Consider the following 13,923-nt stretch of genomic DNA (forward strand, 5'->3'; position numbering starts at 1 on the left):
AAGGGCCCTGTACTCATATTGCCTCCTCTTATTTGCTCTCCTCTGCTATTCTCAGTTGAAAAAAAAATGCACATTAAGCTTTAGGATAAGATAAAATGGTTTTGATAGAACACATATTCTTCTAAATTTATTATTTATGTCTTGAGTCCTTCAAGGTCTTGTATTTTGATAACAATACTCAGAGAAGGAAGGGAAAAATGAAGGGGGGAAATCAGAGGGGGAGATGAACCATGAGAGACTATGGACTCCAGAAATCAAACTGAGGGTTTTAGAGGGGACAAGTGTGGGGGGATAGGTGAGCCCAGTAATGGGTATTAAGGAGGGTATGTATTGCATGGAACACTGGGTGTTATACGCAAACAATGAATCATAGAACACTACATCAAAAACTAATAATGTACAGTGTGGTGACTAACATAACATAATAAAAAATAATTATTAAAAAAAACAATACTCCCCGGGCGCCTGGGTGGCTCAGTTGGTTGAGCGGCTGCCTTCGGCTCAGGTCATGATCCTGGAGTCCCTGGATCGAGTCCCGCATCAGGGTCCCTGCTTGGCGAGGAACCTGCTTCTCCCTCTAACCCTCCCCCCTCTCATGTACTCTCTCTCTCTCTCATTCTCTCATTCTTGCTCTCTCAAATTAATAAATAAATCTTAAAAAAAAAAAAACAATACTCCCTTGAGCATAATATATGATTTAAGGTATAGTTTGAATGGGGAGGAGTACAGGGCAAGCAGTAATGAAAACACATTGGTTAATATATTTTTTTTAAGTATCAGGCATATATGTGTAGAAGCTAGTATGACTAAAAACTAGAGCTGGGAATCATTTCAAATGTTCATAAGGAGAAGTCTAGGGAATTTTTACTATACTAAGATACTAGATAGAGTTTTCAGAGCCTTTCATGTCTTAAATCTATGTCTTTTTAATTTATTCTTTCATTATTCTATCCTTCACATTTAGTATATTTTCAGCCAATTTGTTAAACCTGAATGTTTGATTTCATGATTATCCTATTTAAATTCCATGTTGCTACACTTGACCAATCCATTAAGACCACTAAGATATTTTTATTTTTTAGTTATACCATTTGATACATATTTCTTCTCAGATTAATTCTTTGTGTATGCTTAATCAAAATGTCATCAAACTGAATTATAATCATCTTCTCTGCAGAGCCTGGTTCCTGGACCCATCTGATCAGAAGTCCTAGCAAGAATACCTGAATGCTATGTAACCCAGAAACACTGAAGCCAAAAAATAGGCAGGAAGAGCTGATAGTATGTGGAGCAAAGCCAGTGGTCCTGTTTGACCAGAGAAGTTGGGGCATGGGTTAACTTGAGATAAGACCATAAAGGGACTTACTGGTTTCAGGTATGCTTATTCTACTGTACACATGCAAAGAAACAAATTAATTGACCTGCTCATTGATGGGTATAGTCTTCAACCTGCCTGACCAGGGAATCTGACCAGAGTGCACAAGAAGGTGTGTAGCCCACCCAATAGCTCTGCTTACAATGTCACTTGAACAGAGAGCACAGCCCATGACATTCTCCATCTGCTGAGCAAAAGTGGCCTCACCTGATCAGGGAATTTAGTGTACACTCTTGCCTGATTCCAGTACCAAAATAGCAAGCCATATAGGCCATATAGCCATATATTTGTCCTGCTTCCCTACTAGGACAGGGGAATTAATAGACTCACCTACTGATAAAATGTATACAACACACTGGTAATGGTAAATATACAGTCAAACTTAGAAAACTAACTCTGTAATAGGATGGTGTGTTAACTACTTAACTATAGTATAAATGTTAAAGAAAAAGAATAATAAAGTAATTACACCTATGATATGTTAAAGAATACAAATGTTAAAAAAACAATAATTACATCAAAAATGGAGGTAAAACTTTTGTAGGAGATAAAAGTAAAGTTGCTATAGACTTAAAATGGACTGTTTTATCTATGAGATGTCCTCCATTACCCCCTTGTAACCAAAAAGCAAAAGCAAAAACCCAAAGGATATTCACAAAAGACAAAGAAAGGAGAAACAGAGCATACCACAATAAAAAAATCACAAATTAAAAACATAAACAAAAACAAGAAAAAAAACAACAATGGAAACACAAACTATCCCAGATAGCAATTAATAAGATAGCAGCATTAGGAAGTCTTTATATATCCATAATGACTCTAAATGTAAATGGATTGAACTCTGATTCAAAAAGGCATAGATTGGCCAAATGGATATGACAAATAGTACCGACTATATGCTGCCTATGATAAACTCACTTTAGTTTTAAGTACACACATAGGCTCAAAGTGAAGGGATGGAAAAAAAGATTCCATTCAAAAGGAAACCAAAAGAAGGCAGGTAAAACTATACCAATATCAGATGAAATAGATCTTAAGTCAAAAACTGTAAAAAGGGAAAATAGGGGGGCGCCTGGGTGGCTCAGTTGGTTAAGCATCTGCCTTCAGCTCAGGTCATGATCCCAGGGTCCTGGGATTGAACCCCATGTCAGGCTCCCTGCTCAGTGGGGAGTCTGCTTGTCCCTCTGCCCCTCCCCCCGACTCATGCTCTCTCTCTCAAATAATAAATAAAATCTTTATAAATAAATAAATAAGTACTAACAGATCTGAAGAAAGAAATAGTACAATAATAGGAGCACTCTTCAATACACCATGTTCAGTAATGGATAGATCATCCAGACAGAGAAATAAAAAGAAATTGTTGGACTTCAAACATATATTAGACCAAATGGACATAATAGACATCTATAGAACATTCCATCCAACAGCAGTAGGATACGCATTTTTCTCAAGTGCACAAGAAAAATTGCCCAGGATAGATTATATGACAGGTTACAAATCAAGTCTTAGTAAATTTAAAAAGATTGAAATCCTACCAACTATCTTTTCTGGCCAGAATGGTATAAAACTGGAAATCAACAAGAGTAAAGATGGAAAATTTACAAGCTTGTGGAAACTAACACACTACTGAACAACCAATGGGTCAAAGAAGAAATTAAAAGGGAAATAAACAAATATCTAGAAACAAATGAAAATGAAAACACAACAAAAACCAATTTGATGCTGTAAAGCAGTTCTTAGACAGACTTTTATAGCAATAAAAGCATATAATAAGAAAATTGAAAGATACCAAATAAACAATCTAAATTTACACCTTGGGAACTATAAATCACACCAGTCATAATGACTAGTATCAAAAAGATAAGATGTAACAAGTGTTGGTGAGAATATGGTAAAGAGGAAACCTTTGTGCACTGTTGGCGGGAATGTGAATTGATGCAACAAGTTAATAATACTGTATTGTATATTTGAAAATGGCTAAGAAAATAGTTCTTAAAAGTTCTCATCACAAGAAAAAAATTTTCTAACTATGTGTGGTGATGGATAATAATAACTTACTGAGGTGATCATTCCACAATACATCCAAATATTGAATCATTGTAACTGTGAAGCTAATATAATGTTATATGCCAATTATATCTCAATAAACTTTTAAAAAATAATGAAACGCATTGTGATTCTGTACACTAGCAATGAAAAACCTATCCTATTAACCATAGCATTAAGACAGTAACATACTAAGGAATAAACTTAACCAAGGAAGTGAAAGATCTGTACAATCAAAACTATAAGAATTTGATGAATTGAAAAAAATCAAAGACACAAACATGTGGAAAAATATCCAGTGTTCATGGAGCTGAAAAATTAATGTCAAAATGTCCATAGTATCCAAAGCAATCTTTTGCTTCAATATAATCTCTGTAAAAATTCCAATGGAATTTTTTATATAAATAGGAAAAATAACCCTAATATTTGTATGGAACCAGAAAAGACTTTGAATATCCAAAGCTATCCTACCAAAGAATAAATTTGGAGGCCTTATGTTTCCTTATTTCAAACTATACTACAAAGCTGTGGTAAGTAAAACTGTATGATATTGGCATAAAAATAAACTCATAGAAAAATGCAACAGAGTAGAGAGCCCAGAAATAAACTTCTATATATATAGTCAACAAATATTTCACATGGGAACCAAGTACATTCAATAGGGAAAAGATAGTTTCTTCAACAAATGGTGGTGGAAAACTGGTAACTACATGCACAAAATTAAATTGGACCTTTTTCTTATACCACTCATAGAAATTAACTAAAAATGGATTAGAGACTTAAACATGAGACTTTATACCATGAAACTCCTAAAAAAAAAAACAAGGAAAACCTCCTTCACATTGGTCTTAATAATGAATTGTGGATATGATGCCAAAAGTGCAAGCAAAAAAAAAAAGCAAATATCACCAAGTGTGACTATATCAAACTAAAAGAGTTTTGTGAAGAAAAAGAAACAATCAAAATGAAATGGCAACCTATGGAGTGAGATGAAATATTTGAAAACCATATATCAGATAAGGGATTAATATACAAAAAATATGAAAACACATACAATAATAACAAGAACAAATCCAATTAAAAAATAAGAAGAGGCACTAGACATTTTTCCGAAGAGGACAGTCAAATGTCCATCAGGTACATAAAAAGGTGCTCAACATTACTAATTATCAGGGAAATACAAATCAAAAGCACAGTAAGATATCACCCCACATCTGCTAGAATGACTGTAATCAAGAAGACAAAATTTAACTAGTGTTAGCCAGGATGTGCATAAAATCCTTATGCACTGTTGGTGAAAATGTACGTTGTTTCAGCCACTGTGGTAACTGTATGGATGTTCCTCAAAAAGTTAAAAACAGAAAATACAAAAATTTGTATGGAATCACAGAAAACCCCAAACAGCCAAAGCAATCCTGAGAAAGAAAAACAAAGCTAAAGATATAACAATTCTAGATTTCAAGATATACTACAAATCTGTAGTAATCAAACCAATATAGCACTAGCACAAAAAGAGACACATAGATCAGTGGAACAGAATGGAGACCCTAGAAATAAACTCATATTTGTATGTGGTCAATTAATCTATGACAAAGGAGGCAAGAATATGCATGCAATGAGGGGGCACATGGGATGGAGCCCCACATCGGGCACCCTGCTTGGCAAGGAGCCTGCTTTTCCCTCTCCCTCTACTGTTCCCCCTGTTTGTGCTCTCTCACTTTCTTTGTCAAATAAATAAATAAAATCTTAAAAAAAATAATATGCAATGGGGAAAAGACAGTCTTCTCCATAAACGGAGCTAGGAAAACTGGACAGCCACATGTAATAGAGTGAAACCAGGCTACTTTGTAACACCACACACAAAAATAAACTAAAAATGGATTAGAGACCTAAACATGAAACCTGAAATGACAAAAATCCTAGAAGAGAACACAAGCAGTAATTTCTCTGACATTAGCCATAGCAATATTTTTCTAGGTATGTTTTCTAAGGCAAGGGAAACAGAACAAAAATAAACTATTGGGACTACATCAAAAAAAAAAAAAAAACCCTTCTGCATAGCAAAGGAAACCATCAAGAAAACAAAAAGACAGCCTAATGAATGAAAAAGGATATTTACAAGTGACATATCCAATAAGGGGTTAATATCTAGAATATATAAAGAAACTATACAACTCAACACCAGGGGCACCTGAGTGGCTCAGTCACTTAAGCATCAGACTTGATTTCAGCTCAGGTCATGATCTCAAGTTCAACACTAAAAAAAAATTAAATTAAAAAATGGGTGGAGGTGGGTGTTATACTGAATTAATGAATCATTGAACATTATATCAAAATACCTTGGCTAATTGAATTTAAATTTTAAAAAAATGGGTGGAGGACCTGAATAGATATTTTTCCAAAGAAAATATACAGATGGCCAATAGACACATGAAAAGATGCTCAACAATTCTCATCATCAGGGAAATGCAAATCAAAACCACAATGCAAATCAAAACCAAAATCACCTCACACCTGTAAGAATGGCTAAAATCAAGAAGAGAAGGGCAAGAAATAAGTGTTGGAGATGATGTGGAGAAAAAAGTACCCTTGTACACTGTTGGTGGGAATGTAAATTAGTACAGTCACTGTGGAAAATAATATAGAGGTTCTTCAAAAAATTAAAAATAAGAATACCATAGAATACCATATGATCCAATAATTCCACTTTTGGGGGTTTAACCAAGGAAAATGAAAATACTCAAAAATGTAAATACCTTTATGTTTATTGCAGCATTATTTACAATAACCAAGACATGGAAACAAATTAAGTGTCCATCAATAGAGAAATGGATATGGAAAATATACATTTACACACACACACACACATATACACACGATGGAATATTGCACACCCATAAAAAAGGATGTGACTGTGTCATTTGAGGCTACATGGATGGACCTAGAGGGAAGTATGCTATGTGAAATAAGTCAGGCAATATGGGTAAAGGGGAGAGGGAGATAAAGGCCTCTAGTTATGGAATGAGTAAGTCATGGGAACAAAAAGTAGAGCATAAGGAATTTAGTCAATAATATTTTAATAACGATGTAGCAGGACAGATGGTAGCTATACTTATGGTGAACATAACATAATGTATAAACTTGTCAAATCACTAAGTTGTACACCTGCAAATGATATAACACTGTGTGTTATGTGCAAAAAGAAAAAAAAATACCATGTGGTCCAATAAGCTGTTAAAATAAGAAGCAAATGGAAACCAACTTTAAAAATTCCCTGAGCAGACAAAACCTGTTATACAAACAAAGCTTATTTTAGTTTATTTTGTAAAATTAACTTGACCTGGGTCATTTCTTGTTTATGCCTCTGGAAATAATAAGCAAAACTTGAACTGTTTCCCAAGCTTGATAAGAGGTAACCACTGACCAATCTTTTGTTATTTAAGAAACTTATAATGTAACCAAAAAGTCACTGCTTTCTCACTATATAAGATTCTTTATAACAATATATCCCCGAACCTTATTCTGTTTTCATTTGAGAGCTCCCAGTTTGCAAATATTTTTTTGATGTGTGCAAAATAAATATTTACTGATCACTACCTTGGTGGTTAATTAGTTTTATTTCAGTTATCTCTGATCTTTTGGCATTTTATGGCATCAGAAGTGAGATCCAAAATAGACCATTGATGACTCCAAAGGCAGGGAGAAAACAGGTGCTGGTAGCCACAGAGCCCATTGAGATCACTGCTTTCTCACAAAATCTGGAATTTGAGTGTAACTTTCTTGGATCTGAGCTCAACTCTCTTTGCATTTGGGCTCTCTGATTTGATTGTGCATACATATATTCTGTTTGTTGAAGTTTCTTGGTAAGTCATCCTATTCTGTTCAAAAGAGGGGGAACATATGATTCCCTGTGTTTGGGGACAACTGTCAAAAAAAAAAAAAACAGGGTCGGGGTCACCTGGGTGGCTGAGTCAGTTAAGCATCTGCCTTCAGCTCAGGTTATGACCCTGGGGTCCTGGGATTGAGCCCTGCATCAGGCTCCCTGCTCAGCAGGGTGTCTCCTTCTCTCTCTCTCTCTGCCCCTCCCCTTCCCCCTGCCTGTGCTCTCTCTCTCTCTCACTCCTGCTCTCTCTCTTTCACTCCTGCTCTCTCTCTCAAATAAATAAAATCTTAAAAAAAAAAAAAAACGGGGTCACTCATAGTAAGACATCTTAGGGAATCTAAAGGAAATTATGTGTTCCACCTGGTCTAAGGATCAGGATCTTACACATTTTTGGGAAATGAGAGAATGTTTGAAATTTTAGTGGCCACTTTGGGTAAACATTGATTTAGATAGATACAGCTTAAGTACTTGAAAGAGAGAATTTCAAACTTTTCAGAGACAATAGAATGCATTCTTTGGTTGGTATACAGAAGATTCTAAAAAAACAAAACAAAACAAAAAAAAACAACAAAATGACTCCAACAACAGCTTCAAAAGATTCTTACAGCAAGCAAATAAACAATATTTAGGGAAAAAAAACCCTCATTGGCCAATTGAACAGGTGACACTAACATTGTCCATTTATTTAAGTCCATTTTATACCTGAGATATTGTTAAAGGATTTATTTTTTTACTGAAGTATAATTAACATATAGTGTTACAATAGTTTCAGGTATACAATATAATGATTCAAAAATTCCATACATTATTCAGAGCTTATCAACATAAGTGTACTCTTTTTTTTTATTATGTTCAGTTAGCCAGCATATAGTACATCATTAGTTTTTGATGTAGTGTTCAATGATTAATTAGTTGCTCTTAATCCCCTTTATCTAATCTCCCTCATCTCCCTTCCTATTTGTTCTAATTAAGTCTCTTTTCTGTTTCTCTCTTTTTTTCTGGTATGTTCAGTTTTTCTTTTAATTTTATTTATTTATATTTTTAATTTAAATATAATTAAAATACAGTGTTATATTTTTCAGGTGTACAATATAGTGATTCAACAATTCTATACATTACTCGATGCTCATCATGCATGATAAGCATACTCTTACCTCTTCACCTAGTCACTCATCCCCTCACCCATCTTCCTTCTGGTAACCACCAGTTTCTTTTATGTATTCAAGATTGTGTTTCTTGACTTGTCTCTTTTTTCTCTTTGTATGTTTGTTTTTTTCTAAAATAATACATAGGAGTGAAATAATAATGGTAATTATCTTTCTCTTACTGACTTATTTAACTTAGCATTGTATTCTCAAGGTTGTCCATATTGTTGCAAATGGCAAGATACTACTCTTTTGTCTAACTAATACTCCATTGTGTGTGTATCCATTCATCTCTGCATGGACACTTGGGGCACATCCATATCTGGGTTAGTGTAAGTAATGCTGCAATAAACATATGGACTCATATATTTTTTTGAATTAGTATTTTTGTTTTCTATGTGTAAATACCCCCTAGTGGAATTACTAGATCATATGATATTTCCATTTTTAATTTTTTGAGGAACCTCCATACTGTTTTCCACAGTAACTGCACCAATTTGCAATCTGCACCAATTTACCAATAGTGTTCAATGGTTCCTTTTACTCCATATCCTTGCCAACACTTGCTATTTTTTGTGTTTTTTATTTTATCCATTCTAACAGGTATAAATGATACCTCATTGTAATTTTAACTTGCATTTTCCTGATGATTAGTAATGTTGAGCACTTTTTCATGTGTCTTTTGGCCATCTGTATGTCCCCTGGAAAATATCTATTCAGGTCCTTTGCCCCTTTTTAATTGAGTTATTATTATTATTATTATTATTATTATTATTATTATATTAGGTGTTGGGTTGTATACGTTCTTTATCTATTTTGAATATTAACCACTTACCTGATACATCATTTGCAAAGGCATTCTTCCATTCACTAGATTGCTTTCCTTTTTGTTTATAGTTTCCTTCACTGTGCAAAAGCTATTTATTTTAGTGTAGTCCCAATAATTAATTTTTGCTTTTTTAAAACAAAATATTTATTATTTTAGAGAGAGAGAAAGAGAGAGATTGGGGGAAGGGCAGAGGGAGAGGGAGAGAAAGAATCTCAAGCAGACTCCCCACTGAGTGCAGAGCCTGACTTGGGGCTCAATCTCACAACCCTGAGATCATGACATGAGCTGAAATCAAGAGTTGGACACAACCAACTGAGCCACCCAAGTACCCCAATTAACTTTAGCTTTTGTTACCCTTGCCAGGGGAAACATATCTAGAAAAATATTTCTATGGCTGATGTCAAATAAATTACTACCTAAGTTTTCTTCTGGGATTTTTATGGTTTCAGATATCATGTTTAGAAGATACACGTGCAGTATCTTCTCTGACACAGGCAGCAGCAACTTCCTTCTAGAAATACCCCTTGAGGAAACAAAAACAAATATAAATTCATAGGACAACATCAAAATAAAAAGCTTCTGCACAGCAAAGAAAACTGTCAACAAAACTAAAAGGCGACCTATGGAATGGGAGAAGATATTTGCCAATGGCATATCTGATAAAGGGTTAGTATCCAAAATATATAAAGAACTTATAAAACTAAACACTGAAAACAAATAATTCAATTAAAAGTGGGCAGAAAATGTGAATAAACATTTCTCCAAAGAAGATATAAAGATGGCCAACAAACACATGAAAAAAAGCTCAGCATCACTCATCATCAGGGAAATACAAATCAAAACTACAATGAGATCTCACATCACACCTATCAGAATGGCTAAAATCAATAATACAAGAAACAACAGGTGTTGGTGAGGATGTGCAGAAATGGAAACCCTTTTGCACTGTTAGGAGAATGCAAACTGGTACAGCCAGTGTGGAAAAGAGTATAAGTTAAAAATTGTTCTACCCTCCAATCCAGCAATTGCTGGATTACCATGTATTTACCCAAAGAATACAAAAATACTAATTCAAAGGGATATATGCACCGTGATGTTTATATCAGTGTTAACTACAATAGTCAAATTATGAAAACAGGCCAAATGTCCATCGACTGATGAATGGACAAAAAAAAAAAAAAAGTGGTGTATATAGATACAATGGAATATTACTCAGCTATAAAAAATGAAATCTTTCTATTTGAGTTGACATGGATGGAGCTAGCATACATAATTCTAAGTGAAATACATCAGTCAGAGAAAGATAGATACCATATAATTTCATTCACACATGGAATCTCAGAAACAAAACAAATGAGCAAAGAGGGAAAAAGAGAGAAAGAGGCAAACCAAGAAACCAACTCTTACATATACAGACCAAACTAATGGTTGTCACAGAGGAGGAGGGTGTGGGGATGGGTTAAATAGGTTATGGGGATTAAGGAGTGCACTTGTGATGAGCCCTGGATGATGTATGGAAGTACTGAATCTCCATATTGTACATCTGAAAGTAATATTATACTGTATGTTGACTAAGTGCAATTAAATAAAAACTTTCAAAAACTAACAAACAAATAAATACCTAGGAATAAACTTAAGAAAGGAAGTGAATGAGCTGTACTCCAAAAAGTATAACACAATGATGAATGCACTTGAAGATGACACAAACGGAAAGACATCCCATACCTATGTATTAGAAAAACCAATATTGCTAAAATGTCCATACTAGCCAAAGCAATCTACAGATTCAATGCAATTCCTATTAAAATACCAGTAATATTTTTCACAGAACTAGAAAAAAAAATACTAGAGTTTGTGTGGAACTACAAAATAGCCTTAAAAGCTGTGAACGTGCTGAGCGTACACTTTCTTCCAGCACCCAAACCAGTATTGAGATTGATTCTCTATATGAAGGAATCGACTTCTATATCTCTATTACTCATGTGCAGTTTGAAGAATTAAATGCTGACCTGTTCTGTGGCACCCTGGACCCTGTAGAAAAAGCCCTTCGGGATGCCAAGCTAGACAAGTCTCAGATCCATGATATTGATCTGATGGGTGGTTCTACCCGTATCCCCAAGATTCAGAAACTTCTACAAGATTTCTTCAATGGAAAAGAACTGAATAAGAACATCAACACTGATGAGGCTGTTGTTTATGATGCAGCTGTCCAGGCAGCCATCCTTTCTGGAGACAGCATTGAAACTGCTGGAGGAGTCCTGCCTGTTCTCATCAAGCTGGTAATGGTAATACTACCATTCCTACCAAACAGACACAAACCTTCACTCCCTACTCTGACAACCAGCCTGGTGTGCTTATTCAGGTATATGAAGATGAGCATCCCATGACCAAGGATAACAACCTACTTGGCAAGTTCAAACTCACAGGCATACCTCCTGCCTCTTGTGGAGTTCCTCAGATTGAAGTCACTTTTGATACTGAGCTAATGTTATCCTCAATGTCTCTGCTGTGGATAAGAGCACAGAAAAAGAGAACACGATTACAATCACTAATGACAAGGGCCACTTGAGCAAGGAAGACATTGAGTGCATGGTCCAGGAACCTGAGAAGAACAAAGCTGAAGATGAGAAACAGCAAGGCAAGGTGTCTTCCAAGAATTTACTTGAATCTTATGCATTCAACATGAAAGTAACTGTTGAAGATGAAAAACTTCAGGCAAAATCAATGTTGAGGACAAACAGAAGATTCTTGACAAGTGCAATGAAATCATCAACTGGCTTGATAAGAACCAGACTGCAGAGAAGGAAGAATTTGAACATCAGCAAAAAGAGCTGGAGAAAGTCTGCAACCTCATCATTATCAAGCTGTACGAGAGTGCAGAGGGCATGCCAGAAGGAATTCCTAGAGGCTTCCCTGGTGGTGGAGCTCCTCCCTCTGGTGGTGCTTCCTCTTTACTCACCATTGAAGAGGTTGATTAAGCCAACCTGAGAATAGGTCTAGCATTGTTCCACACAAAATATTTGAAGGACCCAAATTTGTAGCAAATTCCATGGCAGTTTTAAAGTTGAGCTGGTATAGTAAATAAACTGGACATTCTTGATGTAGTAGAGAGGGGAGGAGCAAGATGACAGAGGAGTAGGAGACCTGGATTTCCTCTGGTCCCAGGAATTCAGCTGGATAGGGATTAAATCATTCTGAACACCTACGAACTCAACAGGAGATCAAAGAAAAGAATAGCAACAACTCTCTGAACAGAAAAGCGACCACTTTCTGGAAGGTAGGACGTGCAGAGAAGTGAATCTGAGGCGATATTCGGGAAGATAGACGGCGGGGGAGGGAGACTCCGTTGGTTGCTTCTGGCAAGTGATAGAGCAGCAGAGCACAAAATCGGAACTTTTAGAAGTCTGCTCCACTGAGGGAAGTTGCTCCAGTGGCTAAGCAGTGGGTGGAACCCTCGATGGGACAGTGTGGTCTCAGGACCCTCGGGGTCACAGAAAGACCGGGGGTGCCTGAATGCAGCAGAGCTCCCAGGTATCAGAGCAGGGATGCTGGTTGCAGAGACAGAGCCGAGGAGTGGGCTCTCAGCTCGGGGTTGCCATAAACCTTGATCCAAGGCACAGTCGGGCCAGTGCTCCTCCAGCAGGGACCCAACAAGAGGCAGATCCAGGGAGACTCCCCTTCCTCCCCCTGGAGGAGTGGCATGGGAGCGCACTGCAGAGATCTGCTGGGTTTGGAGACTCCACACTGGGTCGGGTGCCAGAGTTAGAAATGCTTGGTCACAGGCCGGGTGAGCATGGAGTGCAGCCAGAGACCAGGGAGACAGGAGTGACTGACTGCTTTTCTCTGGGGGCTCACTGAGGAGTGGGGTCCCCGAGTTCTCAGCTCCTCTGGGGTGGAGATTGGGAGGCCGCCATTTTCACTCTCGTCCTCCAAAGCTGTATGGAAATCTGGCAGGGAACAAAAGCTCCCAAGAGCAAACCCGAGCAGATTACATAGCCCGGACTGGCAAGGGCGGGGCAATTCCACCTCCGGCAAAGACATTTGGGAGCCATGGCAACAGGCTCCTCCCCCAGAAGATCAGCAAGAACAGCCAGCCAAGACAGAGTTTACCAATCAATGAGAACAGCAGAACTCCAGTGTTAGGGGAATACTGCACATAGAATTCATGGCTTTTTTCCATGATTCTTTAGTCTTTCAAAGTTAATTTCTTTTTTAACTGTCTTTTTTTTGAATTTTTCATTTTCCCTTTTTCAACCAACATCTTCTCAATTCCTTTTTAAAAAAATCTTTTTTACTTTTCATTTTTAGAGTCATAGTCTATCCCTTAATAGTAGTTACCTTATTTTTGGTATATATATATATATAAGTTGTTCTCTCTTTAAAATTTTGGGATACAGTTTCTTCTAACAGATCAAAATATACCCTAAATTTCTAGTGTATGGCTTTGTTCTAGTCTCCTGCCTGATCACATTCTCTCCATTTTTTTTTAAATCCTCGTCTTTCTTTTTTCAACTAGCTTCTTACCTTATCAAATCCTTTTATAAAATCTTTTATAATTTTCATGTTTACAGTCATATTCCATCCCTTCATTGTATCAACCCTTATTTTTGTCCATATATAAGTTTTTCTTTCTTTAAAATTCTGG

At 36.3% G+C, this 13,923-nt stretch overlaps 1 pseudogene; it reads left to right on the forward strand.

The window, feature by feature from the left end:
* The window catches only part of LOC102741226 (heat shock cognate 71 kDa protein pseudogene), a 53,720-nt pseudogene extending 41,356 nt beyond the window's left edge, over positions 1-12,364 (forward strand).
* The last annotated feature ends 1,559 nt before the right edge of the window (positions 12,365-13,923 follow it).

The sequence above is a fragment of the Leptonychotes weddellii genome, chromosome X, assembly GCF_054177405.1.
Source record: "Leptonychotes weddellii isolate Sample4059 chromosome X, ASM5417740v2, whole genome shotgun sequence".
NCBI classification, from domain to species: Eukaryota; Metazoa; Chordata; class Mammalia; order Carnivora; family Phocidae; genus Leptonychotes; species Leptonychotes weddellii.